Source organism: Lathyrus oleraceus, chromosome 7 (assembly GCF_024323335.1).
Source record: "Lathyrus oleraceus cultivar Zhongwan6 chromosome 7, CAAS_Psat_ZW6_1.0, whole genome shotgun sequence".
Classification (NCBI taxonomy): Eukaryota; Viridiplantae; Streptophyta; class Magnoliopsida; order Fabales; family Fabaceae; genus Lathyrus; species Lathyrus oleraceus.
The window spans coordinates 308,221,881-308,238,907 of record NC_066585.1 but is presented as its reverse complement, the minus strand read 5'-3'; the positions used below and the strand labels follow the sequence as shown (position 1 = coordinate 308,238,907).

At 36.9% G+C, this 17,027-nt stretch overlaps 1 non-coding gene across 1 annotated transcript; it reads right to left on the bottom strand.

Annotated features, from left to right (window-relative positions):
- Positions 1-16,695: 16,695 nt before the first annotated feature.
- On the bottom strand, positions 16,696-16,802 carry LOC127108740 (small nucleolar RNA R71). The gene has a single exon (XR_007796255.1). It is a non-coding gene; the product is annotated as a small nucleolar RNA R71 (small nucleolar RNA).
- Between the last annotated feature and the right edge of the window lie 225 nt (positions 16,803-17,027).

The following is a 17,027-nucleotide window of genomic DNA, read 5'->3' as shown; positions in this document are numbered from 1 at the left end:
TAGTGGAAGAAAACCTGTTATGCAAATGATGCATGAAATGCAATGTTTTTTATTGTTTTAATTTCAAGGAACATATGAAGTTCTATTTGCAAAAATTTTAAACAATAACAATAGTAATGATTTGATTGACCATAAAATCTCTTTTTAGTCATAAAATTGGAAGGATTACACTGAGTACAATTTCAGAAACCAAAATACAAATACAAGAGAAAAGGAAACTAATCATCCTAAGGATCCCCTAGCAACAGTGTCAGATGATCTGGATGTGGGCGCGTACTTCCTTCGGATGCATCGAATCTCGGACTCAAAAGATGTCTTCATCTAAGCCTTCTCAAGGACAAGATGATCGACAATCCTCTTCCAGGCAACGGAAAGCCGAGGCATAATATAGGAAGATGGACCCTCTGGTTCTCTTTGTCTCTTCACTGCTCGGTCTTCAAAAAGTTCAATAAGTGCATCCTTGTCTTTCGACTCAAGCTACAACTCTTCGTGCTTTTGGCTCAAAGCATGGAACCTCTCTTCCCACATATCTTTCTCTTGCTTCATCTTGGCGAGTGCGTCTTCCAACTCTTTCACAGGCGCACGACATCTTCAGCTCCAAAGTTGTCTTCTTCACCCAAATAGTGTAAGCTTCCAAAGCTACACGGTTGCACGGACCAAGCTCAGATCTTCCTTTCCTATGCATATTATGCCAAGCATGTGTCATCTTCTACTTCAAATGTGGAGATCTTTACCCTCTTGATAGAAAATACCTTCTAACTGAGTGTTATTAGGTTTGTCTCTCAAGGGGAACCCAAGTTGCCGACGAGCCAAAGCAGGGTTGTAGTTGATTTCTCCTTGTGTACCAATGAGGGGCACATTAGAGAATTCACCACAACTGTCAATAATATTCAAGCTACCCAATGCAGAGTCATACCAAACAATAGCATCATTAGTGAGATACATGAGTCTCTAAGACCACCGTAGACATTGTCTGTTCTCCAAGAAAGTAGGCGTTTGAGGCAAGTGTGAAATAAACCACTTGTACAGAAGAGGAACACATCACACAATAGTCCAACTACCTTTAGAATTCCTCAAATGCAAAGAGAAATACATATCACCCAACAGAGTAGGAACAAGATTCCCAATTAAGAAGATTCTAAGGGCGTTAACATCAACAAAACCATCAATGTTAAGGAACAAAGCTAGACCATAAATGAGCAATACGAAGATATCTTCAAAAGCATCCACACTACCAGCTTGAGCATAAACAATAGCTTTACCAATGAGGAATTTAGAAGTCAACCCCATAATTCCTCCTTTCTTCACCAAATAAGCATCAATCTCAGATTTCTTCAGATGAAGAGCTTCGGCTATGATATGAGATCTAGGAATCTCCTCCAATCCACTAAAAGGTACCTTGTCAGATACGGGTATTTCCAAGAGATGGGCATACTCCTCTAACGTAGGTACAAGCTAAAAACCGGGAAAAGTGAAGCACTGGTAGAGAGGGTCAAAGAACTGAACCAAAACACTCAAAAGGCCTTCAACCACATCAGTAGATAATACAGACAAAAGATTTCCATGACGTTGCTTGAAGTCCAAGGGATCTAATACAAAAGATGACAACTTCCTTAGCTCTTTCAAATCAGGACATCTGAAACTATACTTCTTTGTGTTCTTTCGTCCATAATCCATTGGTCTGAAAATATTTGTAAATAATACCTCAGTTCCTTGAAATTTATTTTCTGTGATGAACGTCATGATGCACATCTATGCAAGAATTCAACAATCACACACAAGGGATCACACACAAGGAAAACACAAACAAAGGTCAAGGGATGGATTAAGTCATCATCCATTTTGGTGGATTATAGTTTTCACCTTATCAACACCCAAGTTCCATTGATATTGATGAGACTTAATTGGATCAACCAAGAATCAAAGGGTTTATTGTGAGTCACGAGCATGGAGTCAGGTTAAGAACCATCCCCAAAGGAGTGTACTAAGGATAGAAACCTGTAATCATGTTCTAAAAAGTCCCCAGATTCTTAATCTCATCTTTCAGATATTACAGGTTAAGATGACTGACTCATCAACCCATAATATTCTCAAGAGAAACTCGTCTAAGTGTAGTATCTCGTAACAACTCTTATCAGGTCTACACCTGAACAGTCTCTGCACTACGTCCTAAATAGGCCAAGTTGGGTTAAATGTTCTACGGTCCTTAGCTTCTCAGACCCCAAATCAGAGAAAGTAATGCCTAACCACAAATGACTTGTCTGACATTAGTAACTCCAAAAGGGTCTCCACTTAGTAGATGGGTCTCAAGCCAACTTATTAAGGACTACTCTACACAAGTTGAACATGACTATACCATCTTCCTATCTTAATTGCACTCAAGTCCGGGTTAGAACTTATCTCACCACTCAGAGATCACCAAGCACAACAAGCAGATTATATCACACAAACAAATATACAAACATAAAATATACAAATATATACACATAAAAAAGTAGGTTAAACCCATTGAGGACTAATCCCCAGCAGAGTCGCCACTTAATTTCTGTAGCGGTAAATTCATGACCATTAAGCTATGGATAAACTTGATGTCAATAAAACCAGAGTCGCCACCACGCTTTTATTGTTTCCAAAGGAAAAGGGAAATGTACGAACAAAATCCAAAGATAAGAAGTTTTCAAATCAAAACTAATAAAATTCCAGAGATTACAGGTAAGGGGGTTGGTTACACAGAGGGAATGTGTTAGCACCCAAAGTGTCCTAGGTACTCCTAGGGAGCCCTTTTTTATGTGTGTATGTGTTTTTGTTATAAATGATGTTTGAAAAAAATAGAATGTGGGAATGAGAAAAGAATTTATTGATTATATTTTATTTTGACAAGACCTTCGGACTTGTGCCTACGTACCAACATAAAAATGAGGGATCAAAACCTCGTAGTTCATGGTAACAATTTCAAAATGAGTGGATTGCTTTTAATAAATGGTTAATAAGAAAGGTACAAAAGGCCCAAAAGTTTAAATGAAGTTGTTAGTTCTTTTTGTCTTTTGAAATTTTAAGTCAATATAATTAGATTTATTTACAAGATTGATTTAAGAAAAAGAAAGTTCAAAAATTCAATGGCATAAGGCCAAAGTTTCTACTTGAAATAAGGTCTACGTTTGAAATCACAAGCAAAGAAAGTTTTTTTTTGAAAAGGGGGAGAGATTTGAAATTTAAGAAGTGTGAGGATATGAAGAGACTAATCCTAAGCATAAAATTAAAAGTTAAGAGTTGAAAAGATCTGACCAATGGGATGCAATCCAACAGACAAGAATGTCATATAGAAAACCCTTTTTCCCTTTGGACTTTGAATCAATCAATAATCAATAAGGCAATTAGCAACATCAGACATCATGAAGATCAAGGCATCAAATAAAGATAGCCATATCCAAGCAAGCAAATCCCATAGCTAGCATTCTTCTTTGTCTTCTCATGTATCAAATGAAATACTCCTCGATCAACTCAAAATAAATCATTAAACACAAGATCAAAACAACAATTTGCATCAAGACAATGTAGCACATGAATTCAAATAAAACCCAAAAACTTGCATTGGATGAAGGCTCAGTTCACAACAACTTGATTTCAGAATGTTGGCATTGGCCAAGTCCTTTTTGCACAAGGAATGTTGCCTAATCTTATGACCAATAGTTCATATCAAGATCAACAGCCCACCAAACATTTTTAGGGTTTTTGTTGTTTATTGGATGTTTTAAGGTCCTAAGACCACAAACAAATCAAAAGGAGCACAAACAAAATATATTCACAAGATATGGCTCAAATGAGCAAAGTGAAATGACATATAAACAAGTTAAATGAAATGTAAATGGCAATGAATGACAAATGACTAAAAATTAAATTGCATAAAGTAAATGACTAGAAAGTAAAACAATATTAATAAGAGTTAGTCAAATGTTAGTCAAGGTTAATTGAATGTTAGTAGTGTTTTGCTTTTTAATTGATTAAGTCATTCTTTGGAGAAGACTCAACCTAATATTCACAATCATGGATCCTTGAACCAAGACATCTTCCGTAGGAAGGAAAAAAGTCCAAGTTTCCATACAATACCATGAAAGAAGGGATACTTACAATCTCACTTACTAAAATGCTATGCCTTTAGGGTCAAGTTTAGCTTTATGTTAAATAATCGTAATTGGACTTATGTAGAAGTCACAACTATATGAGGTAGGGCAATAAAAATTTAGGTGTTAATGCATGTTAGAGATTTGGTATCATGAACCAAACTCCTAAAACATACCACACACTAAAAGAAAAGATCAAGAGGGATGGACCTATCTCATCCATACTTGTATTGGTTCATCTGACACAAGGTCATTGATGAACCAATTAGCCTTAGGATATTTGAGATTTCATTGGTCAATGAAAGGAATAGGAAAGAATAGGGATGAAGATGAAGGGGGAGGGGAATGAGAGAAACACAAATTGGTCATGGGAGGAGTTTTATCAAATTAAAATCATTCATTCATTTTGGGTGATGAAATGTACATTTCATCAATCCCCTAAATCCAATTATTTAATCCAACAAAAGTCAAATCAACCTTGACCAAGGCCCAAACAAATAGTCAAACACCACAAGACCATAAAAATGGCTCAACATAATTTTTACATAATTAGTCAATTAAAAATCAATTTAAAAATGCATTAAAATACAAATTAGTTTGGTCAAAACATAAAATCTCTTCAAAACACCAAATAAATAGCCAAGAGATTTATCCTAGATCAACCAAGGTCAAAGGACCTTCGACAAAAAAATTCATGATTTTTAAAATGTCAGAAGTATTTTTAAACAATTAAAAATATGCACAAAACATTTAATTCATGAAAAATATCAAAACTAATCCAAAAAATAATTTTAATTCATAAAATGAAAGAGAAAAATATTTAAAGATTTTTGGTAAAAGCCCCATGTGTTTTGGATTAAAAATGAAGTTATTATGAATTAATCAAAATAAAGCAATTAAATGAAAAATCAGAAAATACAAAAAAACAAGGGCCATCAGATCTCCCTCATTAATTGAGGTGGCAAATTGGATGGCCAAAAGCGCGCATTCCATCAACACTTCAGTCAACGCGTGGTAATTAAAATAAATGACTAAGATTAGAAGCTAGGAGGAAGATCTGATGGTTCATGACATTGCAAACACATCACCGAAGCTAGGGCTCCGGTCTTCTTCTCCGGTGGACCTCACTGGACTGGTCCACCATCAACCACCACCAAAATGAAAAACAAGGACATGGATTTAAAGAAAAAATGCTCAAGAGCTCGAATCTAGCCTCAATTTTCTCCAATTCCAAGTATATAAAAAGATACAGGGATTTGAATTTTGAGGATCATGAACTAAGTTGCTTCGATTTAACCTCAAAGCAATTCAATCTTGTTGCCTACATTGGTAGGACTTCAGCAAACCAAAAATCACAAAGAATAGTGAATAATTGAGGGAGAATCGAAGAGATGAAAATTCTGAAAAATTACCTTCGAATGAGCTTCAACCTTGCTTGATCTTGATCCCAATTGTGCTCGTCTTCAAAAGCTTGTAGGAGGTGATTAAGATTAAAGAGAGGCTTGGACTCTTGGAGTTTCAATCTCAAAATAGAATGAGATTTGAAGCTCGATTTTCAAATGAAAACTTTCAAGATTATCCTTTAATGGTGAGGGTTTGGATTGCAGGTTCATAGCTTGGGCATGAGGTCCTCAATTCTGAGCCATGAGGGTTGTATTTATAGCCAATGTGATTCATTTCCACACACTTCCAAAATTTGCTAAACTTAGCAATTCACCTTGCATGCTTGCATGGGCGTGTGATAGGCCCATCAAGTGATGCTATCAGGTCCAAAAATGCTTGAGTATCATGCTAAAATCATGTCATGTGGCCATGCATTTGAATTTGTAATGTGAAGGTGAAATTCATCCAATTAGTCCCTTGAAAAGAACCCATGCGAAAGTCCTTCATTCTTTGGCCAAATGAGGTGATCTTGAACTTTTTGGAAAGGTGAGATCAAGGGGAACAACTTTCATGCTGAACACTTTTACATTTGAAGCTTGGATTATGATGAATTTTGAGGTGGAAGTTTGGAAAATCAAACATTTTTGAAAATTTTCGAAGTACCAAGCCAAATGTTCACTTCTTCCACCTTGAATAACTTTTTCTATGGACTTCAAATGGAAACAGTTCCTTCATAAAAGTTATATAGATTTCAAATATATTAAATTTGGTCACAAATTTGACCTCATTTGGATTTGGCATGAGGGAGTTATGCATTTTAGAAGTTTAGGAAAATCACTTGTTCAATGGTAATGGCCCAAAATGACCTATAATGTTTCCTATTGGCACATGCATTTGCATGTTTAATTTGAACTTATTCAAAACATAAAAGTTGAAAAGGAGAAATTGAATTTAATCATGGAACTTTAATGGATTTCATATCATAAAAAATGAGCAAGTTATGACCCTTAGAATCAGACAAAATGACCTATAATCTTTCACCATAAAAAATGAATTTCCAAGCAAAACTAGCTATTGAATTAAACATGAAAGTTTTTTAGAATGTCATGATGAATAACTTTAATTTTGGAATCATTTTAGTATGACAAAAATTGTAGGAGATAGGGTCTAGGGAACCCTAGTTTTGACTAGTTGACTTCTTCTAGTCAACCAACATGAACCATCTTGTAAACTTGAAATTCTCTTGATATTGGGACTCGTGGGGGATCATATATGTGTAAGATGGTACAATATGAAGTATCCCTTGATATATTTGATCAAATGATGAAGAAACTTGTTGAGGAAGTCACACAAGATACCTAGATGAATTAGGGCTTCCAAGGAAAACAAGCTTCAAACTCTTGATGATTTCTTGATCAAAATGATATGTGAAGACCATAGGGATCCATATATGATGTATAGAGCCAATTTAAACCTTCTCTTGATTGATCTCCTTGCATTGAGGGTCTTAAACCCAAGATATGAACTTGATGGAGCATGGGTGATCACGCATACTACCTACAAAAGTAACAAACTATACATTGACATATATTTGGTATTTTGGTTAGTAAATAATGAAAAACAAAGTACGATACAATCAAATATGCTTGGTGATCTCTCCCAATGCAAATCCAATGAATAAGGGGTAAGAAGGATGCCAAGGTGTGATCCCAAAGCTAATGCATATGATGAGATAGCATGAGGGATCTTAGGATCAAAATTGGGGTCTTACAGCTGCCCCTATTTAAGGACATTCTAACTGAGGATGTGAAGGTTAAAATCTTTGTATCAACTTAGTAGAATGGACTTAAATAACAACATATAGAAACAAATTTTGGTACCTAAGAGACCTCATGATGCATATGACATGAATGTTAAAATAATCTCTGTGGGGAGCATATTTCCACAAAGGAAAAGAATCTGGAGAGACTGAAAGTCCATAGGAGCAAAATGCATTCCATAAGGAACACTCACCAGGGATACAAAGATTCTGGGGGATAAAAGTGTTGTGTGTAGGCCAGGCTACGACATAAAACCTGTTGGAGGCACGAGAAGAATTCCATGAAAATAAATCAATGGAAAGACACAGTTGAGGATAAGGAAAATCTGCAGGGGAAACGGGTAAATCGGAAAAAAAACTGAAATTCTCGAACCAAACAGGGGATGACGACTTTACTGAGGAAATACTCACTCAAACTTAACTGGGTAAGAATGAACTTTAATGCAGAAGTACCAGAAGTATATTATCTATTACCGGTTACTGGGTAGGAAGATAATGTACTCTGATAGAGAGACGTCTGTTACCGATTAGGGTAAACATATCAAGGATGACTCGTTGAGGAAAAAAAAGTGTATCCGTAACCGGTTACTGGGTAAGAAATAGCTTGCTAGGAAAAATAATTAAATAGGATTTACAACTATCGGTTACCGGGTAGAAGACCAAAGAGAGAATATCAGTCACTGGTTAAAGTGATCATATCAAGGATAGACTCAGAGGACAAATATCCACCATCGGTTAGGATGAGCATATCAAGGATAGACTGCCGGGGAAAAATAGGAATTATATCTATCAGTTACTGGATAGAATACCAAAGAGAGAATATCTGTCACCGGTTAAGATGAACATATCAAAGATAGACTCAGCTGGGAAACAACAGGATTTACAACCATCTGTTACCGGGCAGAAGACCGCAAAGAGGAGAAAATCCGTCATCGAATGAGATGAACATATCAAGGATCAACTCTCTGGGGAAACGTTAAAACGAATCCGCCGGGGATAACAAAGTGAAGTAAATTACAATTTATCGGGTATTGGGCAAAAGTAATGTACTTTAAAATTGAGAAGAATATTACCAGTTACTGGGTAATAGATTCTCAAGAGACCCAAAAGTATCTATCTAGGTAAGAGCTAGAAAGAAACCGTCAAACAAGGGCTCAACCCAAATGAGGATATAACTCAAGGGGAGTGGTTCCATCCAGATAATTAATTGGGGAGGAAACTGAAACAATAATCATCCATAAGTAATTAATTGTGTGGGGAAAAGAGAAAGGTTAAATTATTTCTGCTTAATGGGCTGACACTCTACCATTGAAGGAGGACAAACACACCAAAACCTGCATGGGGAAATAATGTCACCGTAGCAGGGAATCAGAATAATAAAATCAAATGCATAATGAAATATATGATGTTGTATTTTATGCATGAATATGTATATGTTTGATGATTATGCTGACAAAGCTTATCACAGAGGATAAATATCACAGATTCGAATCACCACTGCAACACTCGGCTAATCTCAACAAGATAGGAACACCAACAGGAGAAAAAAAAGTTGGGGATGAACACCAATAATCTGGCTCTAAATAACTCAACCCTAGTTGGGGAAAGGAGAAAAATATGTTAAGGATCCTAGTTGTCAACTCTGCGGAGAATTTTTAGGTCAACGCCATATTAAATGGGGGACAACCTCGTAGGGGACCAAATCGAAACATTGCTCAAGATCAAACACTATCGAGAATCAGAGATCTTTGATATCTGAAGATGGACTCTACTGGGGAATATAGGAGATAAAACTCTGCACGGGGTCTGAGCCAAGTTGCTGAGGATGTGAGTCTTCAACTCATCTGGGAAAATTTGCAAAAGGGACTGCTCACCAATTCAACTCTACTGGGGATAGATGATGAACCGTTTGGGAATTATCACCGAACCAACTGCTTGAGGGAAGACCAACAAGGCTCCGTATTTCAAGACTGAACTATTCTTGGATTGTTGTTGATATTCCTTACTGAAATCAATTGCTTTTAAAGTGATTGCTTTCGTATTTTTTTTAGAAAAAATGATTTTAATTTATTATTTTTTTTCAAAATTATCATCACAAAAATTCAATTTTATTTAGCTGAAATAAATAAGAGTAGAAACAACTAGATAAAAAGCTCAACTTTATTTAATAGAATGGTAGTCTGTAAATGACAAGACTCAATGGATCTTTACAAAGTTGAAAAATGGTAATTTACATGGAAAAGGGTTACATTTAATACAATGATCACTACTCTCCTTACCGACTCCAACATCCACTGTGCTCTTGGCTTTGGTTGAAAATGACGAATCAGAACCAAATGCCTTGCTCAAAAACCACCCCAATGATCGGGACCAACCGAATACAGTTACTTGCCATAATCCTTAACTTTTGCCTAGATTGTCCCAACGTGGGGTACTCAATATATCGGGATAAATTTCTATTTTATGTCTCTAACTTTTTCCTGGATCGCCCTTTCGGGTTTTCAATCCACCGAGACGCTCATTTTTGCCTAAGTCGCCTTTTCAAGTTTTCAACTTAGCGAGCTACTCTTTTCTTTTTTAGGCGAAGTATTTCATGACTACATCGACATTCACAGGATGAGTGAACTCTTCACCATCCATAGTTGTACGAGTGAACTATTCAAAAAAGGGTACAAGATGCACATCACCAATGATGGCCAACAAAAACTTAAAGTAAAACTCAAATATCATGCTCGTTCGCTTGAGCCTCTGATGTTGGATTATCATCCATCATACGTTTTGGACCATCTTCTTCAAGCGAGGCTCCATCCATGTCGATTAGCTTCCCGTCCACCACAGTTTTAAAGAAATCCATCTTCGGCACATCCAAGTCTAGCACGATGCATAGATCTTAGGCTTTCGCCCTCTCAAAGGCTTCGTCAGCAACAGAAAGAATGTCCACCTGAGTGTCTTGAAGCAATTTCTTCAAGGTCTTATTGAGATTCCGAGATTGGTCAACTTCTTGAGTTAGGACAACATTAGTCACTTCTAGTTCCGAGCACCTGGTTGTCGTGATCTCCTTCTGCTTAGTTACTTCCAATAAGTGAGATTCCGACACCTGGATAAAAATTGAAGAAGTTATGGAGTTTGGACCAAAGGCATGGCATACTTGTATATTAGGTCAACCACACTTGTACCCCTTTCTGAAACCATGATATTTTCTTGAATTTCAAGCCACAATGATGATAAAAAGAGAATCCCTTGATGAAAACTTGATTAGGGTTTGAGTGATCTTGAGAAAGGCTTGGAGATTGAGTGATGTGGCATTGAAATAAACACATGAACCACCTTTGAATCAATATGAAGCAAACTTGTATTTCCCTTGACCAGAAGACCTTTGTCTTGCCTTGATTTAGAGCATGATCACCTACATGAGCAACAAGAACAACCAAATACCATATCTTATTGAATTTAGGGTTAGTTGACAAGAAAATCAAAGATGAAACCCTAATGTTAAGATACAAACCAAAATGTAGCCATGCTTGTGATCCAATGACCAAATGTAATGGTCATGCATGATATGATTTGATGTACGAAAATGAACTATGCAAAAGGAAAAAGGGAGGATAAATCTTGGGGTATGACAATATCTTAGTATCATCTTCGTCGCTGCTAGGTGTGATACCTTTGGCTTTTGCATGAATCTACTCACCATACCTATATTGTATACTAGATCAAGCCTTGTGTGACAAAGGTATCAAAATGATCTAATGAGTCTTTTGTATTGCGTTGGATCAACATCATATTCATCTGTATCTTTCGATAGTTGCAATCTGGGCTCAGCTAGAGTCTAAGTTGGGTTACAATCTTGCATCTCAAATCTATTGGTTATTTCGCCTACATATCTTCTTTGGTGCATGATCAAACCTCTACCACTCTTGTAGAATTCAATGCCAAGGAAATATGAGAGATTTCCCAAGTCTGACATTTCAAACTCTTCACTCAGGTTATGTTTGAAGTCTTCGATCTCCTTCTTTCAACTTGTTGTTATCCACATGTCATCGACATAGAGACCTGGGCTTTATGCAGCCTAGGAAACTATCTATCTTCTTATTCCAAGCTCTTGGAGCTTTGTTGAGTCTATACAGGACTTTATGCAGCCTGTATACCTTTCTTTCTTCTCCATGTTTCACAATCCTAACTAGTTGTGCAACATACACTTCTTCATTTTAGGGGCCATTCAGGAAGGCATATTTCACATCCATCTGACATGTGTGCCAGATGTTCATGTTTGCTAGACCAACAACCAACATGATTGTTTCGATCCTAGAAACAGGTGAAAAAACTTCATCAAAGTTAATTCCTTCCTTCTGAAGAAATCCTTTAGCTACAAGTCTTGTCTTGTGTCGAGTTACTTCACCTTTTGGTTCAAATTCACCTTGTACACCCACTTCATATTAATTGTCTTCTTGCCTCGAGGCAATTCGACAATTGACCATGTGTCGGTGTCTTCGATGGACTTCAGTTCCCCATTCATTTCTTTCACCCACTTCGAATCCTTCAATACCTTAGCTGTATTGACAGGTTCTACATCTGCATAGAAAGCATAATGTACCAGCTCACCTTAATTATTGACCATATCATATGATGCAATCATACATTCTTGCAACCTTGCAGGCATGTATCCTTTTCTATGAGGTCTGCTTGTGCTTGATTGACCTATGACTTCTTCTTGTCGAACTTCTCTTTTGATTTCATTTGCTGGTTCTTCACATCAGATTCTTACTGAATATTTCTTGACATTTTTAGTACAATTCCATTCATTAAGCTCATCAATGATTCACGTCCCTGCTTATCACTACTTGCTTGTTCACTGGGTCAAACAACTTGTAACCTCCAGTCGAATGATATCCTATTAGGATCATCTGACTCGACTTGTCATCAAGTTTTCTTCTCAACTGATCTGGAACATGTGTATGCGCTATAAATCTAAAAACCTTAAGATGAATTAAACTAGGCTTGACACCAAACCAACATTCTTCTGGTGTAATTCCTTCTAGCTTCTTCGTCGGACATCTGTTTAAAATATATGTTGTTGTTAACATAACTTCTCCTCATAATTCTTTAGGTGGATATTTGCCTTTCAACATACTTCTCACCATATTCATGATGGTTCTATTCTTTCTTTATGCAATTCCATTCTGCTGTGGAGTGTAGGGTGTCACCACCTCATGCATAATCCCTTCTTGATCACATAACTCGTCGAAGTCTTTCGACACATACTCTTCACCACCATCAGTCCTTAGAATCTTGAGCTTTTGACCACTTTTTCTTTCGATCATAGATTTAAACTTGGAAAATACCGTGATCACTTCATGTTTCTTGTTTATTAGGTAAGTCCACAACTTTCGACTGAAATCATCTATGAATATGGCAGAGTATTTGTTACCTCCAATCGAATCCACCTGGATAGGACTACACACATCAGAGTATATGACTTCAAGGATTATCTTCGACTTGCTTCATGCATCCTTGTTGAAGTTGTTCTTGTGTTGCTTCGCTTGTACACATTCTTTACACACTTCATTTGGAATGTCAATTTCTGGTAACCTCTAAACCATATTTTTTCTTTTCAGATCTATGACGTCTTTGAAAATGAGATGACCAAGTCTATAGGGTCATATCCATTCATCCCTGCTAGCTGCAATTGCAAGGAAATTGTGCTCCATCATATTAAGTTCAATCCTGAACGTTCTATTCTGAGACATAGGTGCCTTCAAGATTAACCTTCCACCTGAGTCAATAACTCTCATCATATTATATTTAATCGACACTTTATAGTTCTTTTCGACCAACTGTCCAATGCTGGGCAAATTACTTTTCAGGCCTAATATGTATAGTACATTGGAAATTACTGACCTTTTGCCATCTTTCTTCATAATTAGAACATCACTAATACCTTTAGCTGCTAAAGTATTGTGATTTGCAAATTTTACCATGTTCTTCATTGAGGGTTTCATGTTGACAAACCAATGTTTTTTACTAATCATGTGTGATAAGCACCCCGAGTCTAAGTACTATTGGTCCTGAAATCTTTCTTCATCTCTTGTTCTGACTATCAACAACATCTGTTCTTCTTCATGCTTTGTAAATTTTGCATCATTATCTTGATTCTTTGCTTTTTCAGGATAATCACTAGAATAGTAACCATACTTCTGACAGTTGAAACACTGAATGTGACTTTTGTCAGGTTTTCGACCATCACCTCTTCTTCTACCTACATCACCACCTCTTTGGTTATTTTGGTATGAGGGTCTTCTTAGATTCGACAAACCTCATTCTTTATGATTTCGACCAGTCGGATTGTTGTAGCCTCCTCTACCTTTGTTGTCGACCCACTTCCATTTTCCTTTCTTTTCTCTTGTTGATTGCGCATGCAAAGCCACATCACTCTTCACCTTGTCTGCAACTCTTTCAACCATTCTTTGTTCATGAGATTCAAGCGGCCCTTGAAGCTCTTTCTTTGTCAATGTTGACAAATCTTTCGAATCTTCTATGGCTACTACCACGTGGTCAAACTTTTGAGGCAATGACCTCAAGATCTTTGAAACAACCGATCTTAATGTCAACATTTCTCCACATACTTTGATTTGATTCACCCGTTTTATAACTCTAGTGAAAAAATCAGTTATGGTTTCATTGTCTTCCATCTGAAGCAATTCATACGTTCTTTTGTGAGTTTGTAACCTCACCTCTTTCACATTCTCTCCGCCTCCAAATGATTTTTCCATAATTTCCCATGCTTATTTCGTTGATTCAACATCACTAACCTTTTCAAAATTATCAGAATCAACACATTGATGGATTATAAAGAGAGCTTTATAATCTTTCTTCTTTAGTTCTTTGTGTGAATCTTTTTCTTCATCCATCATGTTTGTTACAAGCGGTGTCACTCCCTCCTTCACAAGATCCCAAAGATCTTGATAGAAAAATACAATCTTTATCTGCTTACACCAATTCTCGTAATTTCGATTCTTCAGAATTGGGAGACTCGTAGGAAAATTCCCGTTTGAATGATCATCACTGATAACACTAAAATTTACCGTATTTTCGACTCCGATTTCACATACATTCTAGTTGTTTTATTATCATTTTGTTGTGTTATTGCTATGTTTTTCTTTGTTTTCAGGTTTTTACTTTAATCGGAGCCCCGATCGAGAAAAGGAGCGAAAAAGAGCCAAAAACCCTAAAATTCAGCATTTTGTTCTTGTGGCCTACCCCATGGCTGGCGCCACAGACCCTGCCATGACGTGTCCAAGCTCAACTTCCCTCAACTCCCACGTTCCCCACTACCTCCACTAAGGCGCCGCACTTTGGCCTTGTGGCGGGCGCCATGGCCTTGTGGCGGGCGCCACAAGAGGAAAATAGTTTCCCTTCTATTTTCAAGTTGAAGGGCATCCAAGTCATTTCCATCTTTTTACTTGCTTATAAATAGAAACTCGAATTCACTTTTACAATCATCCAAACTTAGAGCAGAGGCAAACTCATAGCAACTTTGTTTCACTTAGGCATATATTCAGTTTTATAAAATGGTAATCGCTTCGCATTGGAGTGTTACCACAATTGTGTAATCGAGTCTGTGATAGAGTTTGTAATCGAGTTTGGAGCACTTTGGAAGGAAGTTAATCCTGCCGCCATTTTCATTTCCGCTTTGCAATTTATTCAACCCTCCGATTGGAGCAGGTTTTTATTACTTGTCTTTATCTTATTTATTTTCCCGCACTCGCTTTACTTTATTTATTTTCCCGCACTCGCTTTACTTTATTTATTTCCTCGCACTCGCTCTACTTTATTTATTTCCTCGCACTCGCTTTACTTTTATTTATTTCCTCGCACTCGCTTTACTTTATTTATTTTCCCGCACTCGCTTTACTTTTATTTATTTCCTCGCACTCGCTTTAAATTATTTACATTCCGCACTCGCTTTAAATTATTTACTTTCCGCACTCGCTTTACTTTTATTTATTTTAATGCACTTTTACTTTACCATGTCTAACTAAATTTATAAGGTTAGAATGTAAGGATCGTAATTGAACCGATAATCCGTACAATTGTTCGTAGAAGCACTTAAGGGCTATTTTAACTTTCAGCTTAAGTTTTCCCGCACTTCAATTCCATTGGGTAAGATCGAAAGCCGTCCAACGTCTTTTTAAACTTAATTGTTTTTAACTATTTCAAAAATAGCGAAAGCGCTTTGTTTAGTTCATTAGGAGATTTTAACATTAAGAAGAAAAGAGATTTTAAAACTATTTTCGGACGCGTTTATAAGTTTAGAGTCTGGTTCGTGAGAACCTCTTTTGGTTAAGAAATCCAGGTTATAATACTTTTCAACTTAGTCAAGATACTATATTTCTTAAAAATAGGTTTACTACTCTAACGCAATGCGCGCCTTTTTATAAGTGACAATAAGAGGGTTTGATTAGGGAGTACAACTCGGTTCTGAATACGCGAAAGCGACAGTTCCTGTTAAATTAGTTCTTTTCAAAGTAGGAAACACTGCCCATAAGTAGCTCTATTAGCAAGTACTTGGATTATCCATTGATTACGTGAATTACATTCGACCCTGTCTTTATTAATTATATTTTATTTCAATACTTTACTTTTCATTGCACACTCCAAAAAAACACCTATTTCGATTGCCTTTGATAAACACCATAACAATAGATAACGATAGATTAACACTTGGTCTCTGTGGATTCGACAATCTTTTATATTACTCTGACGCGTTCGTATACTTGCGAAACACCGCATCAAGTTTTTGGCGCCGTTACCGGGGACCAATTTCTTCAAATTTCATTTTCCTGTTGTTATATCGTTTAGACTTAGGCTATTTCCCGCCGGTCAATGCGAAGAACTCGCAGCACCGGAAGTTTAAGCTTAGTATACCCTCTGGCGGAACCTGAACGTTACGCTCGCGCACGTTTATTCTTTCATAGAATTAAGAGAGCTATGGTCGAAGATCAAAACCAAAGACCTCTTAAGGACTTCGCTCAACCATCTAATGAAGAACCTAGTTCTAGTATAGTAAACCCAACCATCCCAGCTAATAATTTTGAACTTAAACCATCCCTGTTGCAACTAGTGCAACAGAGACAATTCGCAGGTCTCGCTACTGAGAACCCAAACCAACATTTAAAAATATTTCTTCAATTAGCAGACACTTTTAAAACCAATGGAGCTTCTCCTGAGGCAATACGTTTAAGATTATTTCCTTTTTCCCTCAGAGATAAAGCCCTATCGTGGTTAGATTCCCTTCCACCCAATTCCATTACGACTTGGGATAACCTTAGAAGAGTTTTTCTTGCTAGATATTTTCCCCCGAGTAAGACCGCCGTTCTTCGAAACCATATAACTAGATTTATCCAAAACCAAGGAGAATCGCTGTTCGAAGCTTGGGAGAGATATAAAGAGTTGTTACGAGCATGCCCACATCATGGTTTAGAAAATTGGTTAATCATTCAAACCTTCTATAATGGACTTCATTACAACACAAAGATGACCATCGACGCTGCCGCAGGCGGTGCTCTGATGAACAAACCTTATCCTGAAGCTAGTGCCCTTATCGAAGATATGGCTCAAAACCATCAATCATGGGGAGTCGAACAAGCGACAATTGAGAAGAAGGAAGCCCAAGGAGGAGTGCATGAACTAAGATCTATAGACAT